Source organism: Plectropomus leopardus, chromosome 4 (genome assembly GCF_008729295.1).
Source record: "Plectropomus leopardus isolate mb chromosome 4, YSFRI_Pleo_2.0, whole genome shotgun sequence".
Lineage (NCBI taxonomy): Eukaryota > Metazoa > Chordata > Actinopteri > Perciformes > Serranidae > Plectropomus > Plectropomus leopardus.
This window is the reverse complement of record NC_056466.1, coordinates 11,041,322-11,067,315: the sequence shown is the minus strand read 5'-3', so window position 1 is coordinate 11,067,315 and position 25,994 is coordinate 11,041,322. Positions and strand designations below refer to the sequence as shown.

Here is a 25,994-nt window from a genome sequence, read left to right as displayed (position 1 = left end):
GAAAAAAATATCCCAAAGGTTAAAGAAATAAGCCTTGCATAAAAGATGGTCTTAAGCAGATGGTTAGAAAGTGATACACATATGCAACTTTTTTCCCAAAGGGCAGAGGAGAGTCTGTCCATGCTTGGCAACTTGGAATCACAACTCTCGCCTTCTCTCCCTCTAGTCAATATTCATTTGACGATACATTTGGGAGTTTATATAGTTCTTGTTGAGCAAAATTACTGTAAATACACACTTTCTTACTCATTTCACTATTCTGTCAAAATAAAAGATAGGAAAAGTGCTGAGATCATTTATTATTCAATAAGAGAATCCACAAAAAGTTAATCAACAACAGTTTTGATAATCAATTAATTGTTTGCTGTCATTTTACAGGCGGAAACACCAAACAATAGCTGGTCTGTTGATTAGTTTCTCGTTTAATCAATCAAGTTTTACTAAATGTCAGAAATTGGTGAAAAATGTTGATCAGTATTTCCCAAGATAATGTCCTCAAATGTCTTTTTGGGTCACAAAACCAAAAATATTCTGTCCACTGTCTTAGAGGAGTAAAGAAACAAACAAAATCAGAACTTTTGAGCTTTTTTCTTTAAAAAAAAAAAATACTTAAACCCATTAATTGATTATCAAAGGTTTCTGATCAATTGAATAGCTTAAAAGTAGTTGATTATTCATTGCAGTCTGGCCTTAACTAAATGATAAATAAATAACAAAAAATAATTAAACAAATGTATATGAATATGAAAATACTCATTAGTTTTAGCTCTTGCTAATTTTTTTAAATGCACTGTGATGCCTGCCAAGTTAGTTATGAATGATGGAAAATAACGTCACACCCACATTACTTTCTTTTCTAAAATTTAAAAGCCAAAAGACACAGCACACTACACAGCAGTGGCATTTTTCACGTATTTGAATTTCCAGATTCTTGAGCATCAGTCTTTGGAGACTGTCCCTTCTTTCAGCTGATTAAAGGACACAGTAAACATACTGAGGAGCACAGACAGAGACCCACACAGTCCTGACAGTGAGTCGGAGCACGCCTCCATGCCAATCAGAAGTTCAGATTCTAAATACAGCCACTATGTGACCCCTGGAGGCATCTGAGACCCCATATCTCCAGTTACAGGAGGAGTATGTGGCACACCACAGTGGGTCACAAAAGCTTTGGTTTGACTTCTGCTGCACTGTGCTGCTGAATGCAAACAGTGTGCGCGCAAACAAGTCCACTACAACACACCTTCAAACTCCAGTGATAATGTACAATTTCAGGGTTTGATGGAATCATAATCACAAGCCAACAGTTCACTGCAGTGTGCAACACACAAGGCAGACAGAAGAGATTTATAACTGAACATACCCTATGAAAGAACAACATATTCTCATCAGAGATTTGGCTGAATAGGCCAGCTCTGAATGCACATTATTATATAGGCTATATATATCCTCATAATATGGTGAGGGGCAGCTGATTGCTGAAATTGCAACGCCCTGCCAGGTCTCTCAAACTAATTGTTGCCATTGTTAAAAGAGCAAAATAGAGACTTGACTATGAAATACACTTGCAGAGTGAGGGCAAGGCTGTGTGCTTCGCAACTTGAAACAATGCACGACGGCGCAAAAAAAAAGAATTTAAAATTATTTGCAAAAGATTAGCAGGCTATGAGTTGCAATTCATGCGGCAGTTTATTTAGACCGCGCGTGAAAATGTGAATTAAACAGAGGCAAAATTATCAAACAAAGGAATTGAAAAGCGTTGCAAACACACCAAGGGGGGGGGGGGGGGGGGAGCAAAACGGTTTCTACACAAGTAAATACATTTAAAGGTTACGCTACTAACAAGCTCGAGAGCAATTAAAAACCCGTGAATGCAGGTGTGTGACCGTTGTTTTACTAGCATAAAAGTGGCCGGTGTCAGTTAGCTTAGCCACTAGCCTAGCAGCCTAGCCTGTGTCTCCCCGACAGGCTCACACAAATCAGTGGGAGCAGGCTTTCAGCACTGTGCTCACTGGATAGCAGTGCTCCGAGTGCGGGTTAGACAACATTAGCAGAGTGGGCGACACTGAGATTTTAGCCCAGCTCAGCACATAAACGCCATGTGAGCAGCAAAGTGTGTCCGTGCGGGCATTTATTTACACCGCCAAGCAGCACAATGATAAATGAAAAGCCGGACCTCGCCTAAGCTAATGTTAGCAGCACGGCGGGTCAGTCAGTGCTTCAAGTGTAATGCTACCAAGCTGCTAGCAAAAAATATCAGCCAGTTGACAAACCAAAGCATCCAATTAACCAGCGCTACGCACCTTTAACCGTTGGAGATGACACCTCTTGCAGGTCCACAAAGTGTGTAGCAGCGCTTGGTTTCACTGAGTATTCCCCCCCAAAAATGGTGTCCTCCTGTTCAGATAACCCACGGTGAAGAGTGAAAATCGACTCAATCCGGACGCTTTCCTCAATCTTGTGGTGCTGAATCTGAGAGCTACACGCTTCTGTCGGTGTCTCGGAAATGCCTCCTCCTCCTACGGCTGCCTGCGAAATAGTGACCCCTCCCAGCGCTCCGACCACAACAACGGAGGAGGCAGGTGCAGATGATGGTGCGCTAGTAGCGGAGAGCCTTGCAATATAGTGGGCTGTGTGGTCGGGTCCGGGGTTGTCAAATCAGGAGAGCCGCCGTCGTTGACGCATGCGTGGTTCTCAGGGTGAGGATGCGCTCTGCCAGTGAGCACATTGTGGGGAGGATTTCTGAGCTCCTCTTTTGGGAGGGTGCATGCTCAATCCAGCTGTAGTGATGTTAATATCGATATAATATCTCGTACTGTAACTGTGTTTATAATATTCTATCAAAGATGCATATGGATTTTACATAAAGACTAAGAGGCCAATGTTTTAGAAATGTTTAGCCTACTGTAGAAATGAAAGTAGAGTAATATGTCCGCTGGCCCTTTGAAACCTGGATCGTCATTACTTTTCTCGTGTTGCGCTCAGACAACTTTTAAACGCATTTACACATTGGAAACCCGAGCAGATTGTTATAATTAATTTTTGAAAATATGGCAAAAAGGCAATGAGCAACTTGGCAAAAAAGTGTCCTGCAAACTGCAAGAAATTAGTAAACGGTGACAAGAAAAATGATCTGAAAAAGAAGTGAGAAAGAAAAAAAAATATTCAGGGAAAAATAATGAAAACAGTATTTATTACTCATTACAATTCTGCTTTAAAAATATGTAACAAATGAAAATAAAAAAAAATCTATTCTAGTGCTTCTTTACACATTGGGTCAATTTTAAATTTATTTTTATTTTCTTTTGCAAATTTTCAGGTTATTTTTTAGGTAATTTCTTGGCAATATTTTTCTTTTTTTATAAAATTACTCTTTGCCTTCTTACAATGTTCTAACAATAAGAGGAATCAGGTCAATTTTTTCATTTTTCAAAGGGTTAAATGTGAGGACAGAAAAAAAAAAGTTGCTGGGTGCAAATTTGCTGTGCCAGGTTGGGGTGTAGCAATTTTTTGTGTTAAAGGTGCTCTGAATTAACCTAAAAAAATGGAGCACCAGTGGCTCAGCAGTCTGGATGAAAACCTGACTGAGCTCAGCTCAGAGTTGGCTAAAGCCTGGATAATACCGTTTTCTGAAACAGAGAGCTTGCACATTTACCGATTCATGAGGTTTTGCATTATGTCAGAGCAGGGAGGCACAGCAACATCAACAAACATTCAATAAAACTCATCAAGATGTTTCATTATGCGCTTTAATCACTTTAACATTTGGAGTAAAACCAGATTTTTAGATTCCATAAATCACTGAAAAATCAAGATGTTTAGAATATATTTGCTATAAAACAAACAAATGATATAGTAATTCTGAGAAAACACACAGCTGCTGTTGTGTGAGACAATGCATGACCCTGGGTCGGACCAACAGTTTAACAGTTCCAACTCAAACAGCTGCAGAGTGCAGTGACAGGGCCTCACAGACATCAAAATGTTTACTGTAAACATGATTTTTCTGAACTACACTTAAAAAAACAGCATAATTAATAAAGCTGGAAACAAGTGTAGAAGACAGAAACTCACAGAGGAAGAAAAATTAAGTGCCTCTGAAGTAATTAGTGCCCCTTTCGCTGTTGACCACCTACTTGCTAATTACCCCTAAAAACATTACAGTGATCCTAAAAGAGGGATTGTATATAATTCATTGGTTGAAAGAAAGTACCCCTATAAACATTACAGTGATCCTAAAAGAGGGATTGTATATAATTCATTGGTTGAAAGAAAGTACCCCTATAAACATTACAGTGATCCTAGAAGAGGGATTGTATATAATTCATTGGCTGAAAGAAGCTCTAAAAACACATGTATTTTTGTAGCCTACAGTTTTTGCATCATTTGGCATATCAACACGGGGGTTTCCTCTCCCACTCTAACAGACTCTGACATGAATGCTGTCATATGTGGCTGCAGCTTTCACTAGCGCCCGAGCACAGCCTCCCTTCCTCCCATCTGGTGGCAGATACAGTTCTAGGATCTGTTAAAAAGTTCAATTCAGCAGAAGTGAACTTCAACAGTGACAACACGGATTATATTTGGATAACTGGAGGACCTAGCATTAATCTAAACATTCCCATCCATCCCTCAAATTCTCCTGCACTCATCGAGATCTGGGTCGTAGTAGCAGGGCGCTGTGCAATCCTTTTCATAGCTACATAATCCAGCCTAGTCCGCCCTGCTTGCCCTGGTTCTTCCCTAGGGTCTTCTTCCAGTTGGATGTGCCCAGATTTTGTCCACAGGGAGGCTGTCAGGAGGCATCCTAATCAGATGCTTGAACAACCTCAACTGGGTCCGTTTCACATGTAATGGAAAGGAGGGGCAGCTCAATTCTGAGCACTTTATCTCAGCTCCTCACTCTGTCCCTCTGGGTGAGCCCAAATGCAAGTTAACTCATTTTGGCTGCCCCACTGCCCAGAGCTAATGGCCATAAGCAATGTTTTGATCACACATTGCGCAGTTTAATCCTGAACTTTACCCTCAGGCTCAGCTACAACCCAAGTGAAGTGTGTGCATAACCATAGTCGGCAATCCACCTGTCGATCTCCTGCTCCACCTTAAAGTAGCTGTATGCAACATTCACAGCATATCTATGATGTGGAGTCTGGGCTGTTATCGCCTGCACATGGCTCTCAACATAGAGGTTGCTGAGCTGGCAGCTAGCAGCAAACTGTGCTAGCAGCTAACTGCACTAGAAGCTAACTGCGCTAGAAGCTAATGATGAGCATAGTGCAGAGTGGCAGTGATTAGCTCACCAGTGGGACACACACACAATTGCATTTTGGTTTCAAATATCTTGAAATTGGTGTTCAGTTGTGAAGATTAGCTTGCTGAACAAAGCCTGTGGGTATCAGAAATGTTTTTTGTTCGTTGGTTTTTTAACACAGAGCTTATTTTCTGCAATGATCCATAATCCAATGGAAAAATCCCATAGGCTATTGTATGAGGGAACCAGGGCGACATCAGCTTCCAGGTTAGCCCACTGAAAAACGTCATCCCTAGGGCACTCTATGACCGAACAAAAGTGCAGATTTGGAAAAACGGACCAATCAGAGCAGACTGGGCTTTTTCAAGAGGGGGTCTTAAAGAGACAGGCCCTAAAACAAAGTGTCTCAGACAGAGATTGCATATGGGTATATTCTGGCAGACAGACAGAGAAAAATAATGTACACATTAAATCATGTGAACATGTTCTTGTTAAAACCCATAATACAAGTATTAACCTGAAAATGAGCATAAGACGGGACCTTTAAGCATTTTGTAAGCCATACTACAATTAACTGCAATACATCCAATTAGCATGATGAGGAGGGATGCTACTCAAAAATAGTTTAAGCTATTTTGTTTAACTTTGAAGCAAACTATATCTCTCCATAAAAATGATGCCTTGAGTAAATTTCTCTCTTTTTGCATCAAATCATCCCCTCTATTCCTAATATATCTACCTAATCAAACCATTACATACACATCTTACCACTTTTTTATATATTTACTAAAGCAGTTAATTTGGGCAGAGAGCCATATTAATTACTCATTCATCAAAATGTCAGCTCACAGGACAGGCTTGGAGGAGAGACACACCACGTTATTTTCAAGCATGCTCTGCTGAACTTGAGGACAATTACAGAGTCTGAAATGAGCAGGTAATCACTGAAAGCCTTGGAGAAGTTATGTCTCCCAAGGAAATTGGATTACACGGACTTCCAGCCAACATATTAGGTCAGTAAGATACTGCTGAATTAGATGGACCTTTGATGCTATGCAGCTGTGGCAGAAGAACTCTTGCTGAACATTAGCAATCGTTTAGGAAAACGCTCACATTAACAGTATTAAAACACTGTCTCCAGTTCAAGGCAAAGGGTGAGAGAAATGGAAAGGTTTTAAGGTGGAGAACCAAGATCTAATGGTTAACCCCTTAACACCTGGATCAGCATCAGTTTTCTTGCTGCATTCAGATGCCTTTTTTTAACCTCTGACACCTGAGAATATTGGTTTGATTTCTTTAAAAAAAAAAAAAAAGGAAAAACATAATGAAATGTTCTGCAAACCTGAAAAAAAAGGTGACGAAAGAATTTAAAAAAAAAAAAAACTGAGAAAAATGTCCAGAAAATTATATTTATAGTTCTAATTCATCATATTTTAAATAATCTTACAGATTTTTTGGGGGGCCATTTCTTGTTAAACTGCTTGTTTCACCCCCTTTTTTTGAGAGAGAAATCAAGCCAATTTGAGGGGGTTAATAATGATAACGGTGAATTGCTTATTGGTGAGTTGTTATAGCCAGTTGTTAGTATTGTTTTTAGCCCCAACATTTTCTTTATCTGTTCCCTTATTTCTTTGTCTTGGGAGAGCAAAAGTGCAGCAACAGCAGCCCATTGTCTCCCATCTGCTCATGTTTTTGTGCGTGGCAGCAATCCAGCACAACATGTTAGCAAGCCATTATTCATTTGTCAGTTAGGGGACCGTGACTGTAGGGTTACTGTAGTGAGTTGTCTCACAGTGTATTCCAGCCTTTCACTATCTGGTTCACTGGCCTGATCCATCTGGAGCAAAGCTACACTGGGAATAAACCTATCTTCGAGTTTTGAGGAGTTGTCAACTTCTTTATTATATTTAGAACAAGGCAAGCAGCATAATGCAGTACAAGATAAGCTCCTTTTTGCTTGTAAAGCTGCACAGCCCCACGCTGCAGATTTCCTCTGAGATTTTAGCATACCGCTATTCATCCAGCGTGTATGTACTACAATAGGGTGCCGTATGTGTGCGTGGCTATGTATGCACAAAAGTAACAAGTGCAGTGCATACACATGGCTTATATAAAACCCCATCTGTTTTCAAACACATATTCACATTCCTGCACAGTGTCCAGCTGGGCCCTCCCCTCCACCCAGAGGAGAAGCACTCCAGGGACTGCAATCAGAAAATGTCCCTGGACCGGCTTCTACCGCTCTCTTAACATAATGAGGTCATCACTACACCCAACCCGCTGTACTTTGGGGATGAATAATAAAGTTTTGCAGTCTCTTGGCTCTCAAAACCTCACGCTTTATCCTGTGATTCAAAGAGATGAGAATGCAGAGGACAGGACAAAAGGGTTGGGGCTGCAGTTTTTGAAAACTGTCATTGGAAGTTCAGATCTCAAGAGGAAGAGCTTTGTTTCTTTTAATCCCTCCATTGTGACATGAGAGTCATTCACATCTGTTGAAAACAGCAGTCAAGAGCCATTTCATTTTCCAATGCCAGAATGGTCATGGACAGAGTTATTCTGGAGGCCTTGCAGCTAAAAGTATTGGCACTTAGGAAAGAGTTTAAGGTTCCACCCCGAAGATAATGAATGCTATTCAGCAGCTAATTGACTAATTGACTAATAAATAATAAACCAGGAGATTGTCTTTAAAATGCAGATGAGAATTATTTGAAGGAATGTGCAAAGAAATTACACAACTGCAGTAAGTGCATAACATTTATTTAAAAGGTAAAAGCTTAGGAAAAACTATTTAACGCATAGCCAGTTACTTAATACACTTATCTTGTAATGCAGCGTATTCTTTTCCATTCTGTAAGGATGTCAGTGTCTTCAGCCAACATTACTGCCTTTCAGAGGCTTATTTTGGCTTTTTTCTTTGAGGGAAAACCTGGCATGGCCATTTTCACAGGGGTCCCTTGACCTCCCACCTAAATATATCTGAATGAAAATGGGTTTTATGGACACCCATGAGTCTCCTGTCTACATATATGCTCACTTTATGGTAATTCCATGCAATTTGGGGCAAAAACTGTGCTGTTTTTGAGATGTGTTATTTTTGCCAATTGCGTACATTGGGTATGACTGGAAAGCAGAGTCTCTCATGGATATAATGAGTGCAATTTTATTCATGTGTAACAATGTTAGACCCCATGGGAGCCATTTCATTGCAGTGAGACCATTTTTAAAGATTTGACCTCACTGTATAAAATGACCTGTTTTGAACTTTAGGGTAATCACTGCCCCACAAAACTGCATGAGGCAACAAACTATTTTCCAGTTTCCAAAACAGAAGTGCTTTCCATCTAATCACAAGAAAATGCAATTCTCAACAGAAATCAAACCAAATCAACATTCAACATTCCACTGTGTTTCTCAAGGTCTTGATTTCTTAGTGTGGTATTTAAGGGGGATTTGTGAACTTTTTTTTTTTTTTTTAAATCAATTTTGAGTTGTCAAAAATGCTTAAATTTAGCACCACATCTGTGTAACAAATGGTATTAATCAGAAAATTGCTGCAATAACTAATGAGACACACTTGATCATGATGGCAATGACCATCATACAGTTCAATTATAATATCCATATAATATCTAAACTTTAAGTTTGAATAGGTGCAAAATCAAAAAATGTTAATTTACAGCTTGATGACAAGAAAAACTACACCCCAAATTAATCTCCATATTCCCAGTTTTCACATGATGTATACCACTAATATGTGACTTATACTGTTGACCTGTTATCTCCCCATATATATCCTCTGAAATTCTTGAGTGCAAAAAATGGTTAAGCTTTGCACAAAATATTTGCAACAAATGACCCTAAAAGTGCTGCTAGAACTTCTAAGAAATAATTTATGGGAATGGCCATCACATGCTTCCATCATAATAGTCTGAGTCCCTATACTCTTAAAAGCTTGAATAGGCACCTAACCAACACAAAATGTTTACTGCACATTTATGAGTAGAAACACTTGACACACTGTGCTTAGCTACATCCCAAATTAATCTTCAGGTTTCCAGCTTTCAGATGATATCTACAACATCTATGTAGCATATACTGTTGATCTGCTATTTTCCCCTAAAGACACCCTGTCTCCCCTAAAATGACAAAAATGGATCTATGATAGGGATGGGAGGAATGGAAAAGGTTAAAGACCTATTAAACTATGTGATTTTTCATACTGCCTTCAAAAAGACAGACATGACTGATCATACTTTCAATGCTGCTGCAAACACACAATGAATCTCTCAACAAAAAGGCCTTTAATTTGGGATCAAGTTAATCTGCAGCAAAGAAATGCAGAAAGAAAAAGGCTCACACACTGTGTTGTCAAGACCAGAGAAGGGCAGCACAGTACTTCCTAGAATGTATGGCCACATTAGTGAAGATTTTATTCCAATTGAACCCTTACTCATTATCCGTTTCCTGAGGGCAGTTCATAATCAGTGAATCAGGCCAGGGTGTGCCTTTTGATAGTGTCATCAATGGACACAAGTTTTCCCTCTGTTGATTTTAATCCCAGGAGGGTCTCAGGCACATCTTTTCATCCATTGAGATGTAATCACAGCGGCAATCATCATATCATTTCCTCTGAATCCATTCCCTTCATTCTCGCTCGTTATCATTATCCTAACATCAACACAACTGAATCGTTGGGTCTGGGTTATTATTGAGACTGTTCACCCTCTCTCTAAATAGATTTTAAACGTGGGGTAAAATAAAATCTTGTTCAACGTGACAATCAGATAAGATATATAAAAGGGTCTCTGCATGGTTGTGTGTCAGATTGCTTTTCAATGCAGAGCGCAAGAGCGAAAGTGATTAGATTTAAATGAGCGCCCCACTTTACATGATGATTTTAGGGAGGCTCACAATTACCTCTGTGCTTTCAATCAGGAACACTAAAACAGAATTCTTTTGGAGTTAAATGTCTTGTGTCTAACCTTGTTGCCTTTTTAAAGGGATAGTTCAGATTTTTTTAAGTGGGGTTGTTTTTGATACTTATCCATGGTGTATTACATTCAGTACTTTTTTGTTGCTTTTTACTGTATATTGTTTTACTTATGCCCTGATAGTTCGCTGTTTTATTATTGCTGTTTCTGTAAGGTGACTTTAAGTGTCCTGAAAGGCACCCTTACATAAAATGTTTTATTAGTAGTAGTAATAGTAGATGATGGTTGGCACACCATCATATTTTTGTAAATATTTTATCACATATTTTGTAAATATATGCTGGGGAGAGGGACAGAGAGGGATGTTTGGAATACTTTTGCCCCAGCATCCTGGCGCCTGATAAGCAGAAGAAAATAAACGGATGGATGGATGTTTTCCAAGTCTTTATCCCACAAGAAAGGGTACAAAACATGTGTGTTTGATTTCAATTCAACCATTTATCATTCAGGTGAACGAGGGAAAGCAGCACCAACTTCATAAAATAATTGTATTAATTACTCTAACAAAATTAGAGAGTCGAAAAAGAAATAAACAAAAGAAGAGAAAAAATAAGTCAATAAACAAACAAAAGGAAACAAAACAAAACAGCTCTCTGCTGTATACATCATTTACAGGTACCAACCTATTCATATTCGAGGGGTATCTTTCGCGAATCAAAAAAATCTAATCCATTTTAGCCAACAAAAGAAAATCCCACCTAAGTAAATCAAAATCACTTTAAATCCAGGCTACGTTTAGAGTATTTTCACCACTCCACCTTTCCGACAGACAGCATGTTCCAATAGGAGAGCTGTTAACACCTTCAGTTCCCCATCTGTGCTCTCATCATCACAACTGTCAAAAACAGTCATTTTAGCTCGCTAAACGTAGAAGCTGCTGCACTACGACGACTTAGATCATTTAGTTATTTTGTGTAATTGTGTGACTTTGGTGAATCTGAACTAACCCTTTTAAATGCCAAAGCATGCAATAGTACAAACAAAATCACTGTTTGGGGCAACAATAGACCAGCAGCTCTTGAGGTTCAGCAATGTAAAATCAGTATTTTTTCAATGGACTCTGGCCTTAAAGTGAGAAATAAAACAACTTCATTTTCATGTCAGAAATCACTATGTGACATTAAGGTAAAGCAGTGAAAGTACTTTATTGATTTGTTTTGTTGGACTTTTTTAGGAGGCTTAAGTACATTTTGTTATTGACCCTTATCCACAGCAATACACTGCTTAGCTTCAGTGTTGGACTTCTGCCATTTTCTCAGACTGAGGGCATGCCAATCACATCTACTGTATGAAATAAGATAAGATAAGATAATCGTTTATTAGTCCCACAGTGGGGAAATTCACAATGTTACTGCAGCTATGAGGTATGAAGAAGGATAAGCAGCCAGCAAAAGAACAATACAATAAAAAATAATTACAAATATATAAATTATCATTAAAATGTTAGATAATAAAAAACAAGGCGCCAAGTATGATTAAAAAAAGGTGCAAAGACAGTGACATGAATAAAATAAAATTACCATATGCCAACAAAAACAGGAAAAAATAAATATATATATATATATAAAAAATATATATATATAAAAAATATGTACACTAATTGCACATGGAGATAATTGCACTTGTGAAAAACTGCACTTTTTGTATAGTCCAGTTGGTGTGTGTGTGAGTGTGGTCTACTGGGAGCAGTGCTGGTTGTACAGTCTGACTGAAGCAGGAAGGAAGGACCTGCGGTGCCGCTCCTTCACACACTTTGGATGGAGCAGTCTGTCAGGAAAGGAGCTTTCCAGTGCAGTCAGAGTGTCAAATATACTGTCAATTGATAAGTTCCCCATTCAAGCCCACTTCAAAAGATTAACTATCCCTTTAACCTGAGGGAGGATTTGTTGTACTAGTTTGGACATTTAACTATACATTCGTTGTTCAATCTCTTTTTTTAACCATCACCTCGATACATTGCACGAAAAAGTATTCCTTATGGTTCAGCATAATGCACTCTACTTTTTGCTGACGGCCTCTGTAGCATCTTGATTCATGAATTAAAGATTGCCTATGATTTAATACATGAGATGAAATTAATCATTTAGACAACTGTCAGACATGATATATTATTGGATATGGTTTAATGGCTACCTTTTATCCCTTTGGAGTGTGCGTGAAGTCATATCACAGTGAACGTTCTCAAGTCTATGGATCACAAGTTAGTGGAATCTTTACTGCAACAACACGCCATTACCTTTCTCTACTGCTGATATTACTGCTCAGCTGCTGACAGTGATGCTATGGCTAATGGATCGCGTTAGAAAGCAATGTATCTATGCGTTACATTTTCCCCACTTGTGTTGCTACGACAGCATAAGGTCAGCGTGCTCAAGGACAAGACGGTTGCGTGTGAAGGTGCATTTATCCATCCCTTCAAGGGCTAAAATACCAGAGCATAGTAATGTCAGACTTTTTTTTCTACTTACTTTACCATCCGTCTCGGCCAATCTAATAAAATGCTTGAAGGGCCAGTTTCCACTCCAGTAAAAAAAGCAGTTATGTTTGTGAACGCACTGTGGATTATTATGCACTCAGGGAAGAGATGGCATATTTGTGATCATGTTACCCTTTCTGCATCACCCGGCGGCTTGCTTTGTTAGCAGCCCAGGTTGTTGGGAGTGTGCAGACCAGATAAGCTTGTGTGGCATCTCCCAGAGATGCACACGTTACAATGGGATTTAATATGAGAATGAAATAGCATCTGCCCATCATTCTGTCTGCGTGTTTGTGAATTTGAGGATCCCAAACACAGCCCTCAGAGAACCGAGTAATGCCATCTGCTAAGATTTATACAAGAATATATTCTGAATTTTAAGATAAAATGTTCACTTGACTTTTCAAAAAAAGTATTTTGCTGACACCAAGTGCAATTCAAAGTATTTCATGAGATGAGCATGGTTAAACTTTTAAATATGAAAGCAGCCTTTGTTCACCTTATTCAAGCATTCCTTGTCTTCAGGCCAAACAAGCTGAAGGGAGGTCAATTTGTGGCACCACAGTGGCTGTTTGACACTGACACACAACCTTGAATTGAGGGTCCCGGCTCATGTCTGTCTCTAGATTCAGCACATCTGTGAGCTCTTCTGAATCAGTACAAAATACATGCAGTGTTGTTCATAATATTCTAACAAACTTTTCAAAAAATCTGAATAAGAGGTTAAGTTGAAAATATACGCTTTTGTTGTAATGCTACAAAAAAGTAAAAAATTGCTTGATTTCATGAATACTTCAACCACAAAATGACCATTTGTATATCAATAAGTGGTGCTGTTTTCAATTTGTGAAGAAAACTTTGTTTTTCTGGCATGCCTCCACAGAAAAAAGCAAATAGATTTAATGATTGATTGGGGAACGCATTTAACAGCAGCATAATTTCATCAAAACATCCAACAACAAAAACCTCACGCAACTCGTGCAGTTTAAGCCCAGTCTCATCTATGCAGTCATATGCTCATTATTTCCTGAAAACATGCATTTCCCAAAAAAAAAAATATCTGATAGGAGTCTGATTTTGAAGACGGCATCTTTAAGTTTCACTTTCAGTTCAGTTTTAAAAAGTAAAGTTTTATCAAAATGTTTGGGAAGTACTGAGGATTCTCTATTTTCTCTGATAACTTAATGTGTGCTCACCTTGTTTCTGATGCAAACACAATGGAAGTTTAGTTTGTCCAGTCTGGGTTACTGTAGAAACATGGCAGTGCAACATGGTAATCTCTGTATAGGACAAGCAAGCTTTGTAGATATAAACGGCTCATTTTAAGGCAACAAAAGCACAATTATTCTTATTTTAAGGTGATTAAACACTAAAGAAAACATCATTATCAATGCAATATAATATTATCATATTATATTGCATCTCTGCCAGTATATCCACCTAAAGCTTAGACACTGCACCTTTAAAAGTGATCCCCAGTTTATCCATAAATTAATATGTACGCCATTTTCTGTGGAGGTTTGAAAAAAGAAAATAATTTAAAAAAAATTCCACAAATTTAAGGTTATGGCATGACTTACTGAAACACAATTGGTCATTTTGTTTGTGAAGTATTCTTTTAAACACTGTTGGCAGTCATTTCTGGTGAGTGTTCTCTTTTTATTGTATATTACATTTGTTGTTATGCAGACCGAGCTGGACTCCACGCATCATATACTATAATTATATACTATAATCGCCATGGTTTGTTGTTCTCACTAACTGTAACCTGCTTAGAAATGGGATCACTTTCTTTAGAAAATAAGGTTCCATGTTAGAGTTGTCACCTCTTTACACATGAGGAAGAGATTTGCAGAGAACCAGTGTAACACACACCATCATACAAAAGGTCAGTGAAAGCCGGAAATTGAAGACGGTATTAGTCCTCCCTCCCTCATCATCACATTTGCAGAAACAAACACACAGCTGTTATTGCATGAATGAGTCATGTTTGTCACCCCGCCAGCTCCTTGAAAAGCTGCATGATGATGTCATACTGGATCTTTCACAGACAGAAAATCCCTCCGAAGATGTGAGAAACCTTAGCATCTGCTAAAGAAGAAGAGGAGCTGCACTTTGTGCTCGAAATGTTATGACCTTTCATGAGGAAGACGAGAACAACCACAGCAAAGACCACCTTAGTTCCTCACAGCTGTCAGAAACAAGAGGAGATTGCAGAGCACAGAGAATGAGGGAATGTAGGAAAAGGGAACAGACAAAGAGGCATCAATTATTCATACTTCCTGCGCATGTGTTCAGAGGATGCAGCTGTACATTCAAACTAGAAACAATCCATAGAAAATGTTTTGGTTTTTTTTGGAGGGGGGGGCACAGGTTTATTTCCAGAGAGGTTTTTACTTCTCAGATACAAAATTCACTCCACAGGACTCTGAGTAAATGTACCAACAAGGCCTTAGGGGGGTGTTGTAATTACTTCTCTGGCTTTTTTCCAGGAAATGCAGCTAATTTTCCTTGTGAAAGCCCTAAAATAGGAGGAAAGCCAGAATTGTCTCTGGCCATTTTATCAATACACAGCAGTACACAAACACTGTCCATTTCATTTACATCAACTTATCAAAGTGTTCAAATGTTCCTCGCTTTATATTGATTACAAACCCCCATCACATTGATAAAACCCTCCCACACACATGCGCTGTACATTTCTCTACTCTAAGCGACACCATACACCATACTGCCAAAGCTACAAAGTAAGATAGATTCATATAAATATATGTAAAATTGTTTTTACTGTTTTTTTCTTAGTTTGTGTGCGTGTCAAAGTGTCGGCACAATCACTGATTTCATTTGTAGCATCACTAAAATTTCACATGCTCACTGACATCTGTAAACATTTGCTTTTTGGTAATTCCAGTTTAAGAAGCCACTAAGACAACTGCGATGCACAAACCACTCTCTATTCAGGTGTTGTATATTATTTGTTACATAGTTATTATTATATATGCTCACTTTATGGTAATATTACATTATTAGTTGACATAGTTATTGATAATACTGATCTTAACTAAAGATGTTGCATATGTATGGAAATTTAAGGAGAAACGCTCAGAGTGAAAAGATTTTTAATTTTGATGTTCTGGGTTATTTTGCTGCCATAATTTATTTTTTTTAGACTAGTAGAAAGAAAATATCCAAAACAAACATTTAGATGTTTTTTATATTTTCTTTCATTTTGATATTTTCTTTTTTTTTTTGGTTTAGATTTGTTTATGATCTGGAAATGTATGCAGAGCAAATATTTAATTAGATAATACATCAGTTAAAATTTTTTTACACCAATCCCTCTGGGTATCTCTCCTTAATGATAAAATGATGAGTACAAATAAAAAAGGGTTTTTCTTAACCAAGCACACATTGCATAAACAGAGAGTTATTTCATTGCAATACAACAGACTTAGAAACTCTAATGGAGCAACCACGTGTACGGCAATAATGTGATTCAACAGAGGGTGAAAGCAGCCCCACTGAGAAGATGATTATATTACATGATTGCAGAATATATGTACTGTTCCCTGCACTACAGGAGGGCCATAGAAAAAGATAACGCAAGACAAAATTATGTTTGCCTTTAAAATGAAAATGAGAATTGCACTTGATAGGAACAAAATAATGTTAACTGTCTTCAGGAAATATTGAGAAATGTGAGCTTCAATGAAAAAGAAAATTCAAGGTTTTATTTATACCAGATATTTCTGTGACAGCATGAAAAGGGTTGCAGCCAACTTTCCACTGGGGAATAGATGACTATAACATATTGAGTTGGGGGTTATAAAATTAGCTGTCACTTGAATTAATATAATAAAATTGTAGTTAAGGCAAGAAGCTTCAACATTATCAAAATGATAGCAACTATTTTTGTGATATCTGAAATGTTAAAGAGAATTAGCAGTATAAAGGTCAAAATGACTTGACTCAAATACCAAGAACATGACTGCCACTATATGTAAAAGCAGGAGTCATTATTAACCTCACATTCGTTTTTTCCACTTTCCTCTCACTGCATAAGTAGATTACTCAATATGTGAAGTGGCAATTAAAGGTCTCAGTGGCAAACACTGTGACCATCAGTCACAATTGACTTTACTCAGGGCTCCTGGATGGCTGAAATGAGTGGCAGATGCATTCACTGAGTGTTGCCAGCTTGCTGCTGTGAAAGTAGTTCAAGACAACAAGCACCCTCGGAGAGACAGCTAACCTCAATTGATGATGCTGTGCAGGTCATCATTTGTCTTTGCCACTGCATCTGCAACAATATGGCAAGAAGATTTGCTTCCTGACTTCATAATCTTGATTTATAGAAGTCATTTGGCTCACAAAGTGAATCTTGGGTTTACAGAGCTACATTTAAAAAATCTGATAAAGGTGCAGAAGGATAAGTGATTGTTTGATCTCATTCCTAAACTGCCAAATGCCAACTCAAGACTGTCTGTCTTTGTACTTGGGAGATAGACTAAACAATCAACTAATTTTCACCAGAACTGCATATTGAACCTTTACAAAAAGGCACCAGCCACTTCAATTAAAATGGTTTAAGAGTTTGGGTAATTATTTATTTGTCTGTGCATTGTAAGTTTTTTTTTCTGAGGTTTTTCAGGTACCAAGCCAACTTTAAAATTACCTTTTAAACATATTTGCATATCAACAGTACTTGGATAATTCTCGTGTTTTATTTTCTTTCTACATGGAACTTGTCTATTCTTTAATGTATCCAGCTCACACTCACAAAAAATGAACATAGTTTGACTGCACAAGCAGCTTATTACAACCCATATTCATATTTTTTGTAGTGAATGTTTTAATTTTTAAGGAAGCAAAGGTAAACGTGGCATAGTGAAAAGGTCTACTTAATGTTGCACAATTATCAAAGAAGCCCCTATAGGGTAGGCATGTGATAGTTGGGTCAAACAAACACAAGACTTTTACCCAAGAAACTGGTGTCTGTGTCTTAACATCAATGCTGACCTCTTTTAGTAACATAGCCTGGTATGTTGGTATGTGTAGCATGCTACGTTAGCTATGTGACACGTCATACATGACATATGTGACAGGATGTAGTGATAAAAGTACTTGTCTAATGTCGAACCATGATATCTTCTCTAAACTCTTTTTGGAGTAGAACTGCGGCCGTTTTATGATGTACAGAACATGTTAAAACTGCAACCATTAAAAAGGTAATATATGTCTTTGGGGAGGTATTCATATAAGTTGTTTCCAAAGTCAGTGGAAATTGACCTATTCTGAGTGATTCTAATCTAAGTGAGCATCTTTTTAAAATCTCAGTTTTTGAAAATAAGCACACACTGCCATCATAGTTGGGAAGTAATGCTTATGATAATAAAGAGTTGAAGTGTGCATTTGATGGAATTACTGATACAAATCCTTGAGCTCAATATTTATATTAAGATGTAACATATCCAATCAATTAACTGAAACTGAGTCTTAGTCTAGAACATTTCCATCAGATTTGCCATGGAAACCAGATCACCTTTACTTCTTAAACTGATTAAATGTCAAGCATCTCATACTGTTCATGTATTGCTTTAGTGTTTACTGCACCACCTAATAAAGCCAGAAGCAAATAAAAACTGTGGGACAAAGACTATGCCAGCAGACAGCCACTCTAGATTGGAGGCCACACAGCCTTGAGTACTGGCTGTTTTATGGTATGTGCACTGTCACTTGATCTGAAATATACACTGTTACAAAGTCCTGTTCAATGACTCTCATCCATTTATAAACAGATCTCCAGGGAGGTCTCAACGCGAATGCTTTGCTCGGAGTGCAGCATCGCTGGTTTATATCGAACCTCCAGACAGTTTAACTGCTAAGCAGAGAGCCACTGTGCTTCCATTGCACAAGAATACTGCTGTGCTGTTACTGTATGAGAACAATAAATTTCTTTAGAGGAAGATATATTTTGCTCTGTGAGATTGTAAAATGTATTTGTTAATGAGCACAGAACAGAAGCCAAATTGGAAAACTCCTTGCATCCCTCATTCCTGATGTTCTTATGTGGAAAGTCTCAGAAATGAAAAACAGTACCTCCGCTTGATAACACCAACGGGAACAAGGTAAAGCTTTATGTTTTTTTGGCTTTCATCAGTATAAAGTGAGGGGAAGATTTCTCAGAAAGATAAATTCCCTACCTTAATGTCTTTTTCTCTCTCTCAACAATACAGCTCTACACAAATGCAGACAGATTACTGTGCAGCAACGCTGAATGGCAGAACTCTTGATCACTGTCTCGAAAAAACAGTGAGGGCTGAAGTGTTTGAAATATTACTGGAGAAACAACATGCTGTGATAGATGCATTTCCATTTCAATTTTACAAAAACCGAAGACAATACCTGTTTCAGTTTCCCCCTATCTTACAGTTATCTAAGGAAGGAAGGAAGGAAGGAAAAAAGTAAGAGTGGTAGAGATTTGACATAAGAAACTTTTTTTTGTCATTGTAGATGTTCAGCAAAATTATGTTTGGTCACTCTCAGGATGACAGCTGTACATAAATGTTATAAAACAGGAGATGAAAGCCAACAACATACAACGTTACAACATAAACGCAGAATAAAATCAAGGAAAAACTACAAATAATGCCAAAATAAAACAGTATTGTAGGTAGGTTTGTATTACAGAGAGCTTGTGGGAGAAACATTGTGGCTGAGAATACCTCATCTATCATGAATATAACCAAGTCATCTTTTAATTCTAAAAGGTAGCCGCTGTCTCTTAAAGTCAATTGACATGCATCATTAGTCATGTGATCAGAAAGCAAACGTTCCTTAGCACTTTAGCCTTTAGCCACAGCCATATCTAGTCTGTGGAAAGTAAAGAGCATCCGTAAAGCCAGAAAACAAACATGTCAAGTAAATGGAGAATAAAATCCAGAATGATGACATGCAGCTGAAACCGAAAGGACAATTTTAAGCTAAAGCAGAAAAGGGAGTGTTCCCAAGTTGGATGTTGTGAAAGTGGAAGATGATTTTACAGCAAAAGCGTGAGGTCATGTTAAAAATCAGCTGGCATGCTACAGCCAGTCCTCATCTCCAGGTTGTCAAGTAAAGACCCTTTTTTACGCCCCTTGGTGTGTAATATAAATGCCAAAGGCACCCTTAAACATCTTCATGAGATGAACTGGGCTTTTAGCAAATGCCAGTGTAAACCCATGCACGGCAATATTTGACACTGACAGCAACCAGCGTAGTATGAAAAACAAGAATGTCCATGTATGGTAAAAGGGAGGTGAGCCAGTTACCCAGGAGGCCACAGTTCATATCCCCTATGTAACCTAAGGTCAGTGTTGTTTTAACCTTTTGGTATGTAACTTACATACAGTACCTACATACTGTGTGAAACCAAAAGTCAAGGTTGCTATAAGGTAAAGTTACATTATTTATGCATGGTCATCGCGCACTGACTTCACTCAAGTAACATACTTAGATCACATTATGCTGTTGTTAAGTTACATACTTATTTTTTTACCTAAAACATAATCTTTTTTCTAAAACTATCAATGTAGTTCTTGTTGCCAAATCTGACCTGATATCCAATCCAAATATGCTGTAAAAAGTTGGAGAAGACAAAAGCAAAACTGTTCACCCTGTACAACAAAACATCACTGAACACAGAGTTTACCAGGAACACTTCGATACAGGCTACACAGAATATACTAAAAAATAGCACACCTCGGCGCAGGATTGGATTGAAGAAATTATAGAAAAGCAGAACAGGCATCAGCATCGCCCTGTCAGTCCAAAAGTTATACTTCCATGTTCTTGTCAGACAACAGGGTTGCCAAGGATGGCTATGCTTCCGATTTAACCATTTTGACTGTGCGGGAAGGGCTGAGTGGTCAGCTTACTATCTCTGAAACAATGGCTTCCATTATCTCCCAGAGAAAGCCGGTGTTTGCGATTGCTGGCAGGATACCCAATGCTGTAAATCAAGAATGAACTATTATTCCTCACTGGAACAGAACAGTGGAAGCAACCCGCCATGATTCAGTGTTGCAAAAAGAGAGTAAGATACAGATATTTTAAGAGCAGTCCAAAAGCACGTATCACCTTATCCATATAACTATAAAATAAACTTTTACAATAGATAGTTTACATCCATCTATTTGAAACTAAAGCATCTATGTCTTACGCTGAATGTTCATTTTTAGTTGCTTATGTGTAACTGAAGCATAACCATAAATATAGCAGATAAAGTCCTCAATGTGATTTTTTATTTTTATTTTTTATGGTTATATGCTGTTTGGAAGGCCCTGACATTACTGGCTCCAGATTAGAAAATGCTCATATAGGTTGTTTCGGGAAGCAATGACAAATGTTCTGTTTTGTTGATTAGGACTTGGGGAACTTGGTGCCTCATCTCTGCTGTCCCACATGGTCCAGTAGTTAGGATGTTTTCATCCAAATGGCCAGAGTTCAAATCCAGAATGAGAAAAGATTGGTTGGATGTAGCAGAGCGTAAAACGATAAATATGTCCCTTATTAGCTGATGTGTCTCACAAAGGGTTACAATATGTCTTTCTTCCACCAGTAGGTGCATTTCTGGACCTTTGCTTGATCTGGAGATGAGGCATGTCATCTTGACATATCAAGAGCTCTTTGCAATTTCTTGTTAGTTCAGTAGCTAACCAAGCTCTACTATCTGTGGTCACATATGTTCAGAATTACAGTGCTCAGAATTACAGGTTTTCAGCCACACTGTTGAAATGTTGTGCATACAGCCTTTTCAAAGCCTTTCCCTTTTCTATGTGGATGGGAATGAAGCAATGCTTTAAAAAAAATAGTTTCCCTATATGTATTTTTAGAAAACAAATTATTTAAAGGTAGTGTGTAGGATTTAGGGGCATCTATTGGCAGAAATGGTATATATTATAATAACTATGTTTTCATTACTATACAACTGCCTGAAGAAAAGAATTGCATTTTTTTTCCTCAGAATGAGTCATTTATGTCTAGATACATAGCAGATTCTCTTTCGCAGATACCGTCATGTCATGTCTATGCTTCGTGTAGTTTCAGTCCGGCAGCCTCACCACTAGGCACTTACTGCTACACATTGGACCTTTAAAAAATAGTGTATGATGTTGTGTATTTTGTTGGTTTGTTTTTTCTGTATGTTTACTCTTAGTGTGAGTAAAATAAGTTTAGGAAAAGAGGTGTTGTGTATCACTTCATGTAATTTGAGTATTGCTCTAAACAAAAATATGATTAATAGTGTATTATTTTTGGAGCCAAATGCACACCCTATAGCCGACATGAATAGCATAGTTTCAAGATATTCAACCATATACAACTCTAATCCATAAGTGCACTACATCTTAGATGGTTTGTATCTCACAACTTATCACAACGTATTATTTATGGATGAATAAAATATATAAAAAGTATACTTTCTTTAAGTATTCTATCGAAACTACATTCATGCATTCTTTTTTTTGGCACATGTGTGGTTTATTCTCTGTTCCTGATTAAACTTCATATTTTTAGTGCGGGAGTTGAATTATTATGATCTTGACTATGTTGGGTGGGTTACCAGCACTGAATTGATTGAAGACCAGTTAATTTGATTCATTTTTGTGAAAATGGAAAAAATGAGGATAAAATATGTAAAAATGAATGAGTTTTGGCAGCTCCCACACCCACATGCCCGAATCATTTGTTTTTTGAAGACACAACAAATAAGCTATAAAATTATGCACCAGCAGCAGCCCTGCTGAACAAAAAAGGAAGAAAAAGCTGACAGTACACAGCTTCTTGACCTATCTGGTACTGCTTATACAAGTCGCAGACTCCTTTAGTCCAACAGAGAAGACATTAATAAAAATCAGTTTTACCATTATATTGTTAGCAGTGTAAATCCCAGCATTATAGCTTAAGAACACACAATATTTTCACTGAGTGCTTGATAAACAGTTTTTTGAAAGCAAAACAAATTCTTGTGGAAATGGATAATAGTGCAATTCAGTGGTGTTGTCGAAGAGTAGCTTTTGTCAAGAGAGCTGACTGCTGCTGCTGCTGCTGTGTACAATTAAAGTATCTCAGAGACTTACAAGCCATTAGCTTGTGTGCACTCCAGGCTTCTCGACAGTACTATGTACATAAAGCATCTACAGAGCTGCAATTATTGCCAGTGTCCAACTTTGTCTGCTGCATCACATCTGTCCTCCTTGCTGAATGTCTTCCTATTTACTTGCTCTCGTAATTTGCTTCCCCTTGTCCTTGTGGCTGCCTGCTACATATCATGCTGGCTGAGAGTGATGCGGATTTAATGTGCCATCTGTTTTGCCCATTACAGCTCCTGTACCTGTCATTAATAGGCGGAAAAATAAAGACGAGGTCCAGAAACACAAGATACTGGATAGGAAATGCAGTTAGAGATTTCATGAATTACCAGTGAAGTAGTGTTAGGCCACGTTTGATCAACAGTAGCCCTGTGTGTGTGTGTGTGTGTGTGTGTGTGTGTGTGTGTGTGTGTGTGTGTGTGTGTGTGTGTGTGTGTAAGAACTGTAAAATCCTTTTTATGACTATAACAAATTGTTCTGGTGTCTGATAAGCATTTCAAAGCGTGGACCAAACTCTCTTGGTGACCCCCTGAGAGGAACTGCCTGGCAGCCTGGCTCACTCCCAAGGCGTCAAAATTAGGCACTTTGGCAATGTCCTCAACATCATAGGTGAGGCCGGGGACAATGTTTAGTGTCTACCTGTGACACACCAAGCTTTCCACCAACTCCAATCTAATCCCATCTGTATCATCATTACATTCTCAAAGCAACGGGCGTAGTTTAAAGAGCACGACAGACCGCTCAGCCTGGGTGGGAGAGGAAGTGGATGGGTCACTGGACTTTGACCCAGGAGAGCGTTGTTCAAGACCAACACAACATTATCTTGTGGCATCTGTGCTGTTCAAAGCCAGGTGTTTTTTTTACAACATCCACAATGTTTTCATAACCATAACCAGGTAGTTTAATTTCTACTCCTAACTGCTGACCCATTCTTACTGCCACATACAGAGCCAGGTGTGGTTTTTAGTGACATCTGCAATCTTGTCCTAGCCACAACCAAGCATTGTTGTCTAATCCTAACTGCTGACCCCTTCTTACCACCAACCCCTTCTGCATCAAGATACAACGCAAAAGGCTGCCCAAGCGGCAAAATATAATAAGTAGGGACGACATCACGTTGCCACAGGGGAGCTGGTGTTCTGTCTATATGTGCTGCCTATTGAGACGTGATACCCAGCAGTTCTACACACTCTTAAAGTATACATGAAGTAAGTAATGGTGTAATATAAAATAATTCTGTAGTAGGAGTATTATTCCATAGGGGATAATGGTCTACCAAAATATACTACCCATGAAATTTCAAATAAATGTGTTAAAATAGAGTATCAACATGTGCTCCTTATTTTCTAATGGTAACCTGTTTTTCAATAGGGTACAAGAGCACTAATCAACCGGCTATAAAATATTCTTAACATTTCGCTTGGAGGAGTAAAAATCATGTTGTATTTCCATCGGCACATGTATGCTAAGTAGAGCCTGAACTTCACCGTTGGTTCATCTGTCAGCATTTTTTTTAATTTTATTTGTTACGAGCTGTTGTGTTGTTTATTTAAACATTTTTTAAAAATGGTGATTGCAAGCTTATGTGTTTAACCAATCTACATTCATGTAACTCATGGTTCCTCTTGTGCTAAGAGAGTATCTACCCTGAAATAGGAGCTAAAAGAGTCCTTCAAAATGGTATCCAAGGAATACTCATCATTTTTAGCTCTTTTGATGTGGACACAATAACAAAAGGGGTTCTTCTAATTATGTCCTTAGAACTATGGAAAAATTCCTCCAGTCCAAAAATGCCTGCACTCTCAATTGAGCAAGTACACATATCCAAGGTCTGTCTGAAAAAAAAACTGAAAAACAGTATGTATGACATAAGGCTCCACTTTGTGAGGCCTCTCCATGTCCCAGCAAGAAGATCCACCTCACTAATCCTCTAATCAATTATTTACATATTTCCTCGGTCATGCCAGGAAATTCCTGTGAGCACATAAAATAAATAAACCATGTAAAGAGAGACAGGTGAGGAGGAAATTAGTGATTGCATGTCTCTGTTTGTACTGTTGCAGAGAGGAGAAAAGGGAAAAACTGATGCCACATGATGTCATATGCAGTTCTGAAAAGCAATGATCTTGGCTCTATTGACTTTGTTGCCCTTTTCAGAAGACAACCAAACAGCTTTAAGAAAATTTAAAATAATTGTAATAGATCCAAAGACACTGGCATGAACGAGAACGAGAGATGTTAAAATGAAAAACAAATAAGCACTTGCTTGAAGGTGTTTCGACAAGCTGGAATGCTGTTATTTGTGAAAGATCCAATATCATTTTCTGCTGGTTGTTATGGCTATATCATTCAATTTACTCCAGTTTACATCCTGAAATTGTGGACTTGTCATCTGTGCCCACAGGGGATCTGTGTCTACCTTTCAGAGTGTGAGGCGCAGCAGAGACAAGACACAGCAGATGCCCTCTCCATAGCACCTTCACATCACCCAGCATCAACACAAGGTGAAAAAAGGATGTGAGATCCTCCATAGTTATTCACTTCACAAGTCCTGGGTCTACTGTGATAGTGAACTACTGTCTAAATATGTGTGTTTCATTAGTATTCCCATAATGAAGCCACTCTAACACAAAACCATTTGCAGAAGATATACCTGAGCCGCTGAGGGGAAAACCTGAGTGTGTCCAGGGCGATTTTCTCAGCCTGTTGAATACCACCTTGTCCTCTGTTGTCATGGTGATGTTGTCACCCTGTATGTTAGAAGGAGATATGCACAGACACAGGGATGTTTTGTGTAATTATTGCTTGAAAACAGGTCACTGTGGAAACCAAAATGTCACCAATAAGGTGGGCTTTTGTGGATTATTTTGATATGTACCTTTCATGGATTTGCATATAAATTGAAGAATATCAACTATAGGCTACAGTACAAGCAAACCTCATGAGTCAGAGTTTGAATGTCAATATAACATTAAAGGAAATAGGCAGTGCGGTGTAATAATGCTGTGTGAGCTGTTTGTATGTTTTACAATTATGTTCCTGAGCACAAAGTTGTTTTTGTCAAGAGAGGGAATAAAGCAGCAGCAGGTAACTTGCTTGAAGTAAATTACAAACAGGTTTTGTTGCTTTTCATGCAGTGCATG

General features: G+C 38.2%; 1 protein-coding gene across 1 annotated transcript in view; it reads right to left on the bottom strand.

The window, feature by feature from the left end:
• ctnna2 (catenin (cadherin-associated protein), alpha 2) overlaps positions 1-2,550 on the bottom strand; it is a 393,163-nt gene extending 390,613 nt beyond the window's left edge. The window contains exon 1 of the mRNA XM_042485341.1: positions 2,304-2,550. The gene's annotated coding sequence lies outside the window, so the exon portion shown is untranslated. The remainder of the gene's footprint in view (positions 1-2,303) is intronic.
• Between the last annotated feature and the right edge of the window lie 23,444 nt (positions 2,551-25,994).